A 16,765-nucleotide genomic window follows, 5' to 3' on the forward strand; every position below is an offset into this window, starting at 1 on the left:
ATAACTGTGATATGATAAGTCTTAAGAAGCTTAAAGAAGGGCAGCTCTGAAGTGATACGCATTTTTATTAACCATTCAGGAAAAGTTGGTTTACTGATCTCTGTTTCTTCCTGTTGATGTATACTGTTGATGCAGCTCTCTTCACAGCCTGGCGTTTTTTTTTTCCCCACTTAAGGCTCTGTAGATTTAAAGAATAAGCTTAACAGAAAATAAGGTTAATCAAAGAAAATTATTTAGACTATATAGCACTCAGAAGCAGATGCAATGCTAAGAATTTATTAAAGAACCCTGAATATATTTATCAGGGCTTAAGAAGTGCAACTTTTGAGCCCCCTGTCCATAGCTCAAATAATGCATTTTTTATCACGGGTGAACTAAATATCTTCAAACTATTTCTGCTTTAGAAATGTAACAGTCTATAGGTTGGCACCAAACTGCTACTGTTGCATGCTCTAGTGAGGGCTGGCTAGTGTGGCACCTACTAAATGGCTAGTAGTGGCCAGGCCCATCCCAGGATGTCACAGCAAGCAAGCTGACTATACTCCAGTACAGTGAGCCATACTATATATGTGTAGTCTATTCCAATGTCTATTGTCCCCACAGCTTCAACAACTGAACACGTAGGGGCAGATATATCAAAGTGTGAAATTAGAGCTCACCCCAGTAAAACTCCCCCACTTTCTATTCAGTCCTATGTGATTTTTAGAAAAGTATTTATCACATTTGATAAATAAGCTTCTAAAAATCCCAAAGGAATGAATGGAAAGTGGAGGAGTTTTTCTGTGATGAGTTCTTCTGCTCAGTAGTGTGTACCAGAAGAGCATCTTTTTTTATTTTTGCATTTTAAACGACTGGTTGTAAGAACGAAGAAGTGGAGTGGAGAGAGGGGGGGGGCATAATCAACAGATTACATGTCAAATTATTCTTGTACACATCCAGTGGAGTTAGTTTATGCTTCCTGGAATGACACCCAGGTGTCATGGTGTGGTTATTGATCTACTCCAAGTAGGCAAATCAGAGGTGACCATATTCTAGGTAACTAAAACATCAGATATGTAGAACACAATATCTCTCCAGAAGGACAGGATTATTGGCAGTACCAGAATACATGCATATAAGAACCAGCATCCCTTTCACACTTTACACAAGTATCAAATGCCTGATGGAATATTTTGGAGATCCTATATGGAGTGAGATTTACACGGTTTGGAATTTTCATTTGAATGTATCTGTCCTTGACAGATATAGTTAAGTCTGGTATCTGTTTCAGGGCTTCCCTTCCATAACTCTTCTGTAAGGTTTGGTATGTCTCTTTTCCATTTCCCTAGGGGTTAGCAAGTGGGTCCTGGGTAGTTTGCCCTAAAATGGTATAGAGTGGGATAGGCATTTAGCAAGACCTTCTCTTCAGAAGTATTTCTCCAGTGTGGTATCCAATACCTCTATTGGTCTCATGTAGAAGAGCTTCTTAAAGGGGTTGTTCACCTTTGTGTTAACTTTTAGTATGATGTAGAGAGTGCTATTCTGGGACTATTTGCAATTGGGTTTCATTTTTTATTATGTGTGATTTCTGACTTATTTAGCTTTCTATTCAGCAGCTCTCCAGTTTGCGTTTTCAGCAATCTGGTTACTAGGGTCCAAATTACCCTAACAACCATGCATTTCTTTGAATAAGAGACTATAATATGAATAGGAGAGGGTGATAAAAAGTAGCAAATAACAATACATTTTTACACTTGAGAAGCATTTGTCAGTGCCCCCTAATTGAAAGCTGGACAGAATAAGAAGGCCAATAAACTATAGAAAATAAATTGACAACCAATTGAAAAGTTGCTTAGAATTGGCCATTCTTTAACATATTAATAGTTACTTTTAAAGAAAAAAACACCTCTTGAATATAATCTCTAATATGCAAGGTCCCTGGTGAGTTCCATTTATATGGTTATACTAAATAATCGGAATGGACGTTTTTTTTCTAACCAAGATAGATTTTGATCAAGCTGTTCTAAAGTAATGTTTGCCATGTTTTATATTACCATGCATGCTCAGTTTTAGGGGGGATTCATATTTCTTTGTTATTTCTATTGGCAGTTGTAGTAATGTCTAGTATAAACAAAATCGTCATGTTGTGGGGGGGGGGAAAGAACTTTTATTCTCTGGCTGTTCCATCTGGTTAGTCATTGGTGTGTGGAACTAAATGTTCCATTCTTTGTGTGGATTTTGTTTTTCACCTCATTAGAAGTTTTTGCCTAGTGCACAATAACATTCAAAATATTCTGTGTTGTTTTAGTCTGTTTCACCCCACTGCCTGCCAAAGCTACAACCTTGAGTTTTAACATTTTTTTATCTAATATTCTTTAAAAGTCTCTGCCGTCTTCACCTTTGAAAGATCCTTGTATTTCGGTTTCAGTCCACTGCGTCGGAACAGATGCATACGTACAATTCTAAGTCTCCTTTTTCTGCATTCTCAGTGGTGATTTCTATTGATTTTGGAAAGTCTGATCACCACAGAATCCCCACTGATAGGCCGACTGAAGCTTCTACATAAATTCCACTTGTCACTCCAATGCCAGTTTTTTTTTTTTCTAACAGAAAAAGTCTTCAAGGTCTTCAAAAAAACATATAAAGCAGGTAGCACTAATAAATGTACTGCTGATCTGTACCACCTTGTAACATTTGTGTTTTAACAGCTTCATATATTTGATGTAAATGATCAAATTTGGTAATGTCATTTGCCATAGAGTCTTATTTAAACTAACCATTCTTCATCTTTTTTTTGACATATTTACCTTTTTATTGCATAATTAGATATACCTTGTACTTGATGTTAATGTTTAAATGTTGGAGTAGGCTAAAGGCTAAGCGCTCCAAACCAGTCCAATATCTCACTCCAGAAGCAGTGATTTTACTATGAAGTTGGTTCTCCCTTTGATTTTCTAACAATCTTTTCTTATGGAAAGATTTTTCACTAGGGGCAGATTTATTAAGGGTCGAAATAAGAAAGGAAATTAGAATTTTCGAAAAAAAAAAATATTGGTCAAAACTCTCAAATTCGAATTGTGAATTATCCAAATTTGATTCGAATTTTAAGTTTGAGATTTATCAAACCTATACACTGGGAATAATTTGAATTTGACTATTTGCCACCTTAAACAGGCCCAGTTCATGTTTAATTCAAAGGGAGAGGTCCAGTGCCCAATTTGAATATGTTATTAGCCTTCCTGACATAGGAGTTTTTTCCGGACTCAATTTGAGTTTAGTTGAATTTATTTCTAATTCGATTCTAGTTTTCGGGTCCATAATTTGTTTCGAGTTTTAGATATTCAGTTTTTTTCTTAAATAACCTCCCAGTCGAATTTCGAGTATTTTTGAATTTATTAAAAAAAAAAACTTGCATGAATTCTTATTTGACCCTCTAGATGTTAGAACATTGTAGGTGGGATTTGCATCCGTTTGGGACAAAAGAGCATTCGTGAATTTGTGCCCTGATGTTGGGTGACCAGTTCTGGTCAGCAGTCAGTGTTACAATTCATTCCACAGTGCTCTAGTAGGGTTGCCACCTGTTCTGTTTTGACCTAAGCAGCCTGGTCTTCAGAAGGGCTGCCTGGGTCATGTTTTCCAAATTAGAAAAAACAACCGGACTCTTAGATTGATGTGGTGATCAGCCATGTCATTGCCCCGTCCTTGTGATATCCCAGCCCGTTCCAGGACATCAATGCCCTATACGACTTTCCTGTCAGTTATAGGGGACAACCATAATCTCTGTACAGGTGATTTTAGTCCATCCACTTTCATTTTAGCAATTCAGTTTCTTAACCTCTCTCTGTGCATGAGGGCAAAATTGTGCTGAAATCAGAAAGGGCCTTCTCCAAACTGTAGCCACAGTAGTAGGTAGCAGTGCTGGCCAAGTCGGTGTGCCCCAGGCAACCCAGCCGACTACGTCGCCTCCCCACTGTTCTAGCCAAGGATGTGCGAAAGGCCCAAGGCAACGTAAATGCGCATGCGCAAAAGAGCCGATGACCCGTGAGTGCGCATGCGTCGAAGAACGGAATCACACATGCGCATACTCACTATTCAGTACTGCTGCAGATTAAGGACACCGAAATGCTGCAGGTTAAGGGAACAAGGGTCCGAGCAGGGGATGGCATCAGAAGAGGTATGTGCCATCAGCCTTTGCACCCTAGGCACGTGCCTCTTCTGCCTACCCCGAGTTCCGGCCCTGGTAGGTAGCAAAGTATTATCAAAAAATTTATTGAGTACTTTAGTATAAAGATTTCCTTTCACTGTAGTGGTTGCAGCTGTTTTATTATGCTTTTGAAATGATTGGCATTTTGGCAAAAAACACATCTTTTTATTAGAAACAAACCCATGTAGACAAAATGGCATTTCAGGCCAATCAGGTAGGTAATGTGCACATGCCAACCCCAGATGTGCATTTTTCAAATAAAGTGATTACTGACTAGAGAAATCGGTTCTCTAGAGTGTTATCTACAATTTTGTGAAAGTTTGGAAAGTCTGGTGGTGCCTTACTCTGAAGGTAAACCATGCTTATCTAATAACTGAGGATCAATTCATCCACAAAGTGTGCATATCTTCCAACCTCAGATTTGTTTGTCAGACTGCCAGATGGGGAAGTGCACTCTGATCGGACCACAAGACTTAATAGTAAAAAACTGAAGATTTCATTCACAGTCTTATTATATTGCCACTCAACAGTAAATTAGTATTTCCTTGTCCCTCATCTCTCTGTTAACTATATATTTTATGTTTGTTTAATATAAAGTCTTGAATTAGTTCAGTGTGTGGGTCGCCTCCCTTCCTTGTCCTTTAAAGCCCCCATACACGGGCTGCAGACAGATGAGTCAGCAGCTCATTGACCCGTGTGTGGGGCCCTCCAACGGGCGTCCCCGATCAATATCTGGCTGAAAGTCAACCTGATGCATGTAAAAAATCCCGTCTGATCGATGCCACATCTGTTGATTCAGTCCCGCAATACGACCGCCCATATGGCCTCCTTTCTGATCCGATCATTGGGCCCTAGGGCCCACGATCGGATCAGCACGATATCACCCACCTCAATGTGGGCATATCGGAAAGAGATCTGATCATTTGGCGACATCGCCAAACTAGCAGTTCTCCCTGTGTATGACCAGCTTTAAACTGATAAAGGCTGGAGCCCGAGATAAAGCATTAGTCTTTTCAATAAACTGTATGTTTTGTGGAACTTCTGTTTAAATATATGCACATATGTTGGCCAATGTGTATCAATTTATCAAAATTGCTTTGTAACTTGAAATTTCTGTTTTGGTAAGAAAATGTATTTTTCACAAAAATGAACAAGCATATTATTCATACATAAAGGTAAAAAGATATTGGGATTTTAGGTCAAACAAGCTGATGTAAGACATCTAAGCTTGAGAGAACATGAAGGTATGAATGACTGATATATTAACTGATCCATATCGGAGAAATACAGTAAATGCTTTTCTGTCTTTTAGCTAAGTAAAGAGATTTTGATGGTTCAGATATGTACTTGCAGGGATAAATTATAACTTGGGCGGAGGTTCATAAAGGAAGTAGTAATGATACTGTAGTACTGCATTCCATTTAAAATGTAAGGGAAGTTATATAAAAAACAAGTACAATTTCTGAAGTTTCTTGAAATTCCTTAATATACTTGTGAAGAATATAACAGTCGGTGATGGAAGCATATCCATGGGAATACAGTATTGCTCAATTCCCTCTAGTTTTACCAAACCGAGAAAGTAATTGTGTTAAACACTAGGGTTTTGTTCTGTAATAATTTCTGTAAATTGTACAGCCTAAACCTTTCGATTTGATTTAACACTATTTTCTGTATTCATGTGTTTGTTAAACTGTTTTCCCATGGGCTAATTGTGGGAAATCTTGTGTAATATTCTGTATTGTATTTCCATTTTGCCACGCAATTGGTTATAGGAAAAATACAGAGGAGTTATTAAGAGATATATGTTTTGTACTGCATGCTAATTGGATTTTATTTGTGCTGGGATTTCTACTCAACACCTCTCACTCTAAAGGTCTTTTACTCATAACACAAGCAATTGATTCTGCTGCCTATTCTAGTATTCACAATTGACAGGCCTGGCTATTGAGTTAAATCTCTTGTACTCCGTAAAGTAGACTTGTTCATGAGTTACAAGGTTTATTTATTAGTGTTGATTCCATTGATATTACACAGTTGCTGACCCTTTTATAACTTGACATGTTAACAGATTTTTTTTTTTTTACATTGGAAATAGAATAGCTTTGAAAACCCAGTGTTTTGTAAGCCTCCCCTCTGTGAGACCCAGCACTCTAGTGGCATCTGCTTTCTTTCAGTACAGCACTGAGTGGGTTAAGCCATACATTACCTGGGAGTCTATGAAAAACAATAATATTATCAACAGAGCCGTGTTTGTCTCTAGACAGGACATGGTGCATTTCCCATTCATATTTAAATAAATCCCAAAGTTCACATAGAAAGTCTCATTCTTAAAGGAGAATTCAACCCCCTAATTTGCGGCCCTCCTCCCCCCTGTCTACCTGGCACCCTGGGCAAATGCCCCTAACTTTCTACTTACTCCTCCTTGCAGGTCCTGTCCAGCGGAGTTCACAGCAGCCATCTTGTCTCCTTCGGTCTTCTTCCTGTAGTGATCGGCATTTTTGGGCGCATGCGCAGCTGGAGGAATCTAACGTTGCGGAGCTACTGCGCAGTCGGATGACATCACCAAAATAAGTTTCTGTTTCCTCCCCACTGCCCCGGGCAGCCTTGAGTCTCAGTGCGCTTGCCTAAAAAACAAAGAGCACCTCCTAGCTATGATGGCGCCCTAAAGTTAGCTCAGGGCAAGGGGAGGGAATATTCGCACATGTAAAATGTAGTCACGGGAAGTAGACTTTACCTGGCGGGGACAAAGGCTGTAATTACGATCAGCCAAAAGTAATTATTTACTTCATTTTGTTGGCTAAAAACATAGCGATTCGCTAGAACTATGTGTCAACTATCACAGTGGGAAGTAGTTAGATGTTACCTTTCGTTCTTCTTTAAATAGGAACTGAAATGTGAATAGAGAGGGCCTGGATAGAAAGATGAGAAATAAAAAGTAGCAGTAACTACACATTTGAAACCTTACGGAACATTTGTTTTTTTAGATGGTCAGTGACCCCTCAGCGCTGAATTTTTTGGTATTTACCAAATGTTACAATATTGATTTTTTTGTGATCTATACTGGGTAACAAAGTAATAGATGTGGTATAACCACCAATAAGGGATTATGGAATAACATATCGATATTTGTATCTGTATCTATATTTGCCTTGGCTGAGTTAGTGGCATTCGTTATACTTTTGCAGATTAGTTTAAACCTGGATATTAGTGGAGTAACTGAGATACCAGGTGTTACTTATATACTTAGAAAACGTTACCCCTTGTGGGTTTTACTAGGTGGGGCTAATGAGGTTTTATTTATGGTGTTGAGGGTGTGTTTTGCCTATGCTTCTGAGGAAGTGGCGAGATGCCACGAAACGCGTCAATTGTGGGGGAGATGTTATATCCATATAATGTACTTATGTTTTTAATGGACATTTAATAAATATAGTTTTAATTCCTCCAACCACTGTGTGCTCCATACTACTACTGTAACCAAGTTCGTCTGGATCCGGGGACGTGATTCATGTTGCAGCACAGGTGTTGTTTTGGATCCGTGGGATAGAGGTGGGTGAGTGCTCGCGGTCTTAGCCACTACACTTCATGGATATAAGGGTCAATGACCCCATGAACCAGATATGTTTTCTAGGTAGGCAAATAATTTTACGACTATTCAAAATACAAAAAAAACCTCTGTATTGTTGTGCAATGAAAATCTGTTTTTTAAGATTCATAACAAAAGCAATATAATAGTAATACAGACATAGTAGTATACAGAAGTAGTAGAGGGGTGTCTTGCTGAAGAGAGAGGGTGGCATAGGATTTGGATTGCCACTTCATTGGTAAAAGTGATGCTCGATAGAATGGCTGCAATTTTTTTCCAGAAAAAGTAGGAACCCTGCATAGTATTTATAGTTTATGTGCCTGTTGATTTTTGGTGAATGGGACACATACATCTGCATGTAAGTCTTTTTTATAACCCATAATTTAGTGTGTACTCCTTAATATTTACCTTTAATTACTATGCTCTTCAAATTATATTTTATTTTATTTTATTGGAAAGTTCACGGTGTTAAAGACGATTTGCCCTAACCATTTTTGGATCCTGGCTATTAGGTTTATTAAAATCCCAGATTATTTCCATAAAAGATAGTACAGCATACTAAAAAAATAATTACAACAAATATTGCCTTTTGGTGCCTGCATTATAGAATAGCAAAAAGCTCTAGTATATATCTCCTTAAGGTATGGGAGCAGCAAGAATAAGAAGATGGTAACATACAGTAGGTGCAGGTAATATTACCTTCCTTTCTTTTGCTAGAAATAGTTTTACCTTGAGAAACATCTTTATGCAATAGAATATTAAAGTATTTTAGGCAAAGTATGTACCAGCGTTGCACACTGTTCAGGAGTGATTCTTCCAGGCACACTGATCCAATTGGATGATGCTTGCTTGCTTGCACATCAGTTTTCCAATAATGCCCAGACTGGGTGATTGAGATCGGGGCTGTGACTGGGTCCTTGTTGGATATTTACATTTTTTTCTTGAGCCTCTCCAGTGTTACCTTTGTTTGGGGTCATTTTCCTGCTGAAAGGTGAACCTTTGCCAAAGCTTCCGTTTTTAACTAACTAAAACAGGTTTACATGTAATATTTCCCCATAATGTGTACCATCTATTCTTCCTTCAATTTCAACAAGATGCCCCAATCCCTTTTAAAGGCAAAAGAGAGGGGTGGTGGAAAAGCATATCCAACCCTTTATGTATGGTTTAACTATATCGGCTCTGCATAACACTGGCCTGTATAGCAGGGTTGACATAAAATAAGCCATTATTATAAAAAATAACCAAGTTGCTTTTTATAGATACATGGAAATGACCTTGCTATAAATTAAATTCCATATCCACAGTAACCTTTAGTCATTCTCTTCTTTCTGCATCATGTCTTGGATGAATGAATTTATTTTTCTACAAAAAAGAATGGCCATTTCATGGGCAAACAATGTAAATGGCATGTTGTTCTTTCTCCCAATGGACAAAATGCTTTCCATAAACATTAGAGTCCTGTCATTGTTATAATTATTTACACATGTAATAGGGTTATAGGAAGCCACTCAAGAAATGCAAATGCATAGTGTTCCAAGGGCATCTCCTTTGCTTTTCCAAGCCTTCAATTATTTAGTGGAAATGCAAATGATTAGTTCTTCAGATGAATGTTTATGGTGTAAGTGTGTATACACAACACAAAGAGGAACCACTTCACCTGCAACTTCCTGATGATTGCTCAAGATTACCAGATGCAAATAAGGCAAGCCTGTCTCTGTAATATCATACTCACATTTCATCTGTATCACCCGTTTACTAATACAGATTATACAGAAGTAAGATGTCATGCTCTACAAACCCAATTTGATGGTCGCATATTGACGTAATTCCAAACCAAAGAGAAGAAATGATTTTTACTCCTAAATTAGAGAAGCCTGTCCAGATGGGACCAAAAGATGACGGAAGAAGCTGTAGAAGATGGAAAAGAGGAGCTTCTACAGAAATACCCCGAGCCAGTACAGTTTTTTGTAAACTGGAGTATCAGTCCTGGTATCCTTTCCAACACAGATAAAAGTTCTGCTTCAGTCTAAATTCCAGTTCTTTAGCTGGCCATAGATGTTGAGATTATTAAAAGATCAGATCCTGATCGTGAGACCACGATCTTCTCGGAATGATCGTACGAATTTACCATCAACTAAAAAGAACAATTTGCCAGGAAAACAAAGGGGAGCTGCCTGCTTGGCCCTGCAAACATAGATAGATTGCACTGGGACCATCAGGTATACTATTATAGTCATAGTTACATAGTTAAATCGGGTTGAAAAAAGACCAGGTCCATCAAGTTTAACCCCTCCAAATGAAAACCCAGCATCCATACACACACCCCTCCATACCTTCACATAAATTATATGTACCCATACCTATACTAACTATAGAGTTTAGTATCACAATAGCCTTTGATATTATGTCAGTCCAAGAAATCATCCAAGCCACTTAAAGGCATTAGCTGAATCAGCCATCACAACATCATCCGGCAGTACATTCCACAACCTCACTGTCCTCACTGAGAAGAACCACCTGCTTCAAATGAAAGTTCTTTTCGTCTTCAATCCATCCAACCAGTTAAGTTGCACATCTCTCCAGCTCATTTATATCCCTCTTAAGGACTGGAGTCCAAAACTGCACTGCATACTCCAGATGAGGCCTTACCAGGGACCTATAAAGAGGCATAATTATGTTTTCATCCCTTTAGTTAATGTCCTTTTTTTTATGCAAGACAGAACTTTGTTTGCTTTAGTAGCCACAGAATGACACTGCCCAGAATTAGACAACGTGTTATCTACAAAAACCCCTAGATCCTTCTCAGTTAAGGAAACTCCCAACACACTGCCATTTAGTGTATAACTTGCATTTATATTATTTTTGCCAAAGTGCATAACCTTGCATTTATCAACATTGAACCTCATTTTCCAGTTTGCTGCCCAGTTTTCCAATCACTCTGCAAAGTGGCAACATCCTACATGGAACCTATAGTTCTGCACAATTTAGTATCATCTGCAAAAACAGACACAGTACTTTCAACTTTCTAACTGAACAGTTATGTGACCCCAATTTTTGTCACTGACTGACTAACTGGCTAGAAAGCTGCAAAGGAAGAAGATGTGTTCTGGCTATTATGTTGGACATCCAATCACTCCAGCCTTTAAACATTACATTTTTGGGTAACTATATTGAAACATGGTTTACTTGACACAGCCTATCTATTTACCCAGAAGACCTCTTCTATTTGTCTGTAAGAATTTTGTGGTCACAGCTTTATTGCACCCCCGCTTGATGGTTTAGAAATTACTGTTGAACACAACTTTTCCTTGTTTGTTATAGGACCAGTGGCCAGTTCCATGTTGTAGCTCCCTCCCTTTAAAGCTATTTAAAAAAAAAGGATTTATTGTGACTTACCTGAATATCTTCGATCTATACGATTTCTTTGGGACTAACCCAAACTAACTACACTAACCAGACAGATATTTGCATGTGCACCTCCAGAACCTATTCATGACATCCATTGGAAGACACTGCAGCCTATACTCCCCACTTCAAGTTGTTCAGGTCTCACAGAGATTCTAAAGGATCTATTGGCCTTATTATTAAATGTGATCCTTATGTTACTATCAGGTCGGTGGTTGCAATAAACCATGGCTGAAGAGAAAGCTGCTCTTTATGGATCCGAAGAAGATGAAAAGAACCTGCTCATGAAGGGGTTGGGGCACTAAGGTAAATTAAGTTCACTATAAACCTATATGTTCATGATACCTGTACTGTAATATCCAGAATTTATGGTATTGTTACGTTAGACACTGTATAGCCTACCTGGGGTTTAGAACAGATGGAGCAGTGGGTTTCAACTTCTAGGCTCCACCAATTATAAAACCCATTACAAAGTTACAAATATGCGTGTCTGAAAAGCATGGGGATAGCGTGGAGTTCTACAGTACACCAGCTGATTTGATCAGTAGTTTCCATCTTGTTAGTAACTAATATGTTCTTTGGCCTTTCCAACACAGATGAAAGTTCTGCTTCAGTCTAAATTCCAGTTCTTAAGCTGGCCATAGACGTTGAGATTTTTAAAAGATCAGATCCTCATCGTGAGACCACGATTTTCTCGGAACGATCGTACGAATTGACCATCAACTAAAAGACCAATTTGCCAGGAAAACAAGGGGGTGCTGCCTGCTTGGCCCTGCAAACATAGATACATTGCACTGGGACTGACAAAGATTTTTTGACCTGGCCGATCAATTTCCCGACAGATGTCGGCCGAAAAATTGTAAGATGTACAATCGTTCGAATTCCACTAACCGCACAATAATTTCGAAGAATTGACTTCCCTAAAATCGGTCGTTCGGCAAGAAGAATCGTCGTGTCTATGGGGAGCTTTACAATGCATAGCAGTTCTGTTGTGAAGCATGCAAGGCATTGTTTAAATTTGAGTCTTGGCCGAGAAGAGCTGATTTTGCTGCATTGTTTCAATACATTCTGTGCAAAGTTCAGTAGCAATTATATTTACAAATAATGTTCAATTCATTTACAATTTTGAATTGTTGAATATGGGAAGCTTCTTCTTCAATTGCATTTTTTTTCATTATGCAAAATTCCCTTTTTCCATTTTATTCTTTGTGTAGAGTCCCTTTTAAAAGGGTATTGTCATATTATTTTATTATAAAGTGCTATAGTTTCCCCATTCAATAACTTTTCTAATTTATATAAATTACTGCTAATCAAATTTGAACACTTTTTATTTATTATAGTTATTATGACACAGACACAGCCTATGCATTAGAGAGCACTTCATAAAGATGTTGGATGAGCTCTCTACTAATTGCACTACCATTATAGTGCTGTCTTTCCTAAAGTAGACTAATATTTTTATTAGTATTTATTGATGTTGTGGGCTTTTATGAAATGTTTGACACAACAAGGTGCCAAAGGGCACTGATTTTTCTTACACTAATAGACACATTTCTATTATTTTCAGTAAATACCAATAAAGCTGTCTCCATTTCTATTTACAAATAATTGGTATATATTTTTTTTAATGCCTAATAATGAAAAAGCACAAATACTATGAAAACATTCCGAAATAAACACCTGATTTATAAACTACGGTCTGTTGGGCTAAATGAATTCATTTGCACATTGATAGGAAACTGGCTACAGGATCGGGTACAGAGGGTGGTTGTTAATGGTACATTCTCTGCTTGGAGTAAGGTTATTAGTTGGGTCCCTCAGGGCTCTGTATTCGGACCACTTTTATTTAACTTGTTAATTAATGACTTAGGGGAGGGTGTTGTAAGTAATGTATCAGTGTTTGCAGATGACACAAAACTATCCAGCCCAATTAATTCCATCCAGGATGTGGCATCCTTGCAACTGGATCTTGACAAACTGGCAGCTAAGTGGCAGATGAGATTCAATGTTGATAAATGTAAAGTCATACACCTGGGATATAAAAATATCCAAGCCACTTATACCCTGAATGGGACTGCACTAGGCAAATCCATTAGGGAAAAGGACCTTGGAGTCCTTGTAGATGATAAACTTGGCTGTAGCAAGCAATGCCAGTCGGCAGCATCAAGGGCAAATAAGGTCTTGAGCTGTATTAAAAGGGGCATAGAGTCACAGAAGGAGGGGGTCATTCTTCCACTGTATAGAGCACTGGTAAGGCCCCATCTAGAATATGCCATACAGTTTTGTTCTGGGAGAGGGTTTTTTGCCTTCCTTCCTTCCTTCCTTCCTCAACTATCAGTTAGGCAGGTTATATTATACTTAAAAGATTGAACTTGATGAAGGTGTGTCTTTTTTTCAACCTAACTTACTATGTTACTATGCATTTAACAAATTGTGGGACTGCCACCCAAGCTGTGCATAGAGCAGCGGTGGGAAGGGCTCAGCTTAAAGACACGTATAGTAATATTTGAGGATAAAGCCTATTTGCACTCATACAATATCACCTGAACACCTGAAAGTCTAGCCTGAAGGTCAGTTAGGGTAAGATTTGGTGTTAAAACCTGTTTGCTCTCCTGTGGAACTATGGCTGAATGAGCACTATTTTCTAATTTGTAACCTTGTTATGAGCAAAGGAGAGGCCCTGACTAAGGGTTGGGCATCTAACAGAGTCTTGAACTGAAAATGTCACAAACACTGCTCTAAAAACATGCATACAAAAAGAACCTATGAGTTTAGGAGAATGTCCCCTACTTTTCTTTAGTATACTCATATCCTGTACTAATGAAGACCAACCAAGGACTGCACTTTTCAATCCAATACTCTCCATCCCAAGGAGAAATCACCAGTGCAAAATAACATTAATCCCCCCACAATAACTTGAAATATTCCTTAATGTATAAATAATTTTACAAACATATTTATAAATATTACTGATAGCTCTGTTACATTTGAACTGTTTTGTATTGTAAGTTTAATTTTAACTTTAAATAAAATTGCATACCATGGAGAAGAGGCACACCTGCTGTCATATAAACAGTTTTATTCTGCTAGACCAACATTAATAGCTTTTCTGGAGAAATACCTCTGAAAAACTACAACCTGTGTATATGGATAGAAGTCCCAGTGCGCACTCTGTGATGTTACAATAATCACAGCTTAGCAATCCAGGTAGGAAAACTGGCTGATGGAAACATATTCTGCAAATGAGCTTCAAACCACACAGGATAAATATAAAGCTATCACACGGATGAGTTAGTGTTGCTTAGGTAACTATCAAAATGGGCAGAATAGATGACAGAACTCTTTTTTTTTTTTTTTCTACTGACAAATTTTTTATTTTACTTTTGCCAAAGTCTGTTCAGCCCGTGACAGCTCTTAGTTCCTTTTTATCCAATGAAGTGAGAAAACATGAATCCATTATTCAAATACATATAGAAGATAGAATGTTATAGAAAAATGTGATCAAATTTCATTAAAGGAGCACTAACATTCATTACACTATGGGGCCCATTTATTAAACCTCGATTTTTTTTCTCTGGTCAAGGTTTTTAGGGAGAATCTCAATATTTTTCACGGATTTATCCGTATCCCAAAAGCTGCTAAAAATCTGAAGCGATTTTCTTCCATTGTGGTAAGATATAATTTCTCATTTTATTCATGAAAACAGTATCATGTTAATGCAGATTTTTAGAAGGTATGCTTGTGTTTTTTTAAGTATATAATGTATATATCTGAAGGACCAGCACAAAAATGCAAATATTGTATTGAATTTGTATGCAAAACCAATGTTTCAGTCCTTTGTGTTGGTTTCTAACTAATTGGTTATCTTGCACCAGGACATTCTTAACATAACCTCCTTTTTGCTTTTAGCAGGGGGCATTGGAATCTTAATGATAACATTAAACAGTGTTTGCACTGGTTTATGTCTGCATGTGTCCTTGTTATTTGTAAATTAATCCCCTACATTTATACCAGTGAGCACAGCCTATAAGCATACAATATATTTTATAGGTTTTCAATATTCTGCCAAGTATGGGTTTGGAAACCCAGTATTTAGAAAACAGAAAGGCTATCTACCAAAGAGTTCATTTAAATAAATAATTCTAATTTTTAAAACGTATTTCTTTTTTTTCTATCAGGTTTATTTAGACTTAAGGTGGCTATACGATGTCTCCAAATGAGCGGATCTCTCTCCGAAATGCCCACATTGAAGTGGGCGATATCGGGCTGATCCGATCGTGGGCCCTAGAGCCCAACGATTGGATCAGAACGGAGACCAAACGGGCTGTCGGAAAGCTGGACCGCATCAACGAAAAGATGTGGCCGCGATCCAATGGGATTTTCTAACCTGCCAGATCGGCCTCTGGCCTACTTTCAGCCAGACATCGATCGGGAAAGCCCGTCGGGGGGCTCTTCACACGGGCCGATAAGCTGCCGACAGACCAAGTCGGCAGCTTATCGGCCTGTGTATGGGGGCCTTTAGAGGCACATTTATCAAGATTCTAATTTCAAATACATGTTTGAGTTTTTTTTAACTCTCATGAATTCGGCTTTACTTGAAATTCGATTGGGGGAAATTTATTTAAAAAAATTGAATATTTCAAACTCGAAAAAAAAATTCCGACCCAAAAACTCGAATTCGACTGCTAATTCGACCAAAGTTTTCTATTAGAAAAAAACTTGAATGTCAGGAAGCCTATAAACATCTCCAAATTGGTCACTGCACCGCTCCCATTGACTTATACAGTCAGTCGCAGGTTTTAGGTGGCAAATAGTCTAATTCTAATTCTTAAAGGGCAAGAGTATGATAAATCTCGAAAATCGAATTTTTTTTAAAAACTCAAATCGAGTTTGGATAATTCCCTAGTTGAATTTGACAGTTTTGACCATAAAAAATTTGAAAATTCTAATTTTCAATTCGACCCTTAATAAATCTACCCTATAAGGTATGGTGATCCAAATTATGGACGAAACCTTATCCAGAAAACCAATTTCCCATGCATTCTTGACAATATAACCATTAAAAAATGTAATTAAATCAGGGTCCCAAAATTTTATATGGCCAAATACATTACTTTGGTGTTTCTTGACAAAAGAGAATAATCTCTGTATTATACAATTTGTCTTGGGACATGCCTGCAAACTGTGTTAACAATACCCGTATTATACTTTAATTTCAATTTCAATATCTTTACCCTTCTATAGCAACTGCAGTAATATAAAGTCCAGATATTTAAACTACTAAGCAATGTATTATCTGCCTGGATATACGAACTCCTGATATTCGAAATTGTCGTTTTTTTTTTTTAAATTATTCTCTGCAGTAATATGCAGATAAATAGTTTCCGATAGCATCATTTTCTAATGAGACCTACACCCTATATTGCTAAAATCATGCTTAGATAATATTTTAGATAAAAAAAAGTTAAAAGGCTTTGTTTCTGTGCTTTGAGGTGAGGCATTTTACACTTAGGTATATTGGGAGATGTTAAGATTGCATTAATGGATCCCTTATAATTTGCATATAAAAGGTCCGTCTTTGAGGCTCTGTTTCC

Source organism: Xenopus laevis, chromosome 1L, assembly GCF_017654675.1.
Source record: "Xenopus laevis strain J_2021 chromosome 1L, Xenopus_laevis_v10.1, whole genome shotgun sequence".
Lineage (NCBI taxonomy): Eukaryota > Metazoa > Chordata > Amphibia > Anura > Pipidae > Xenopus > Xenopus laevis.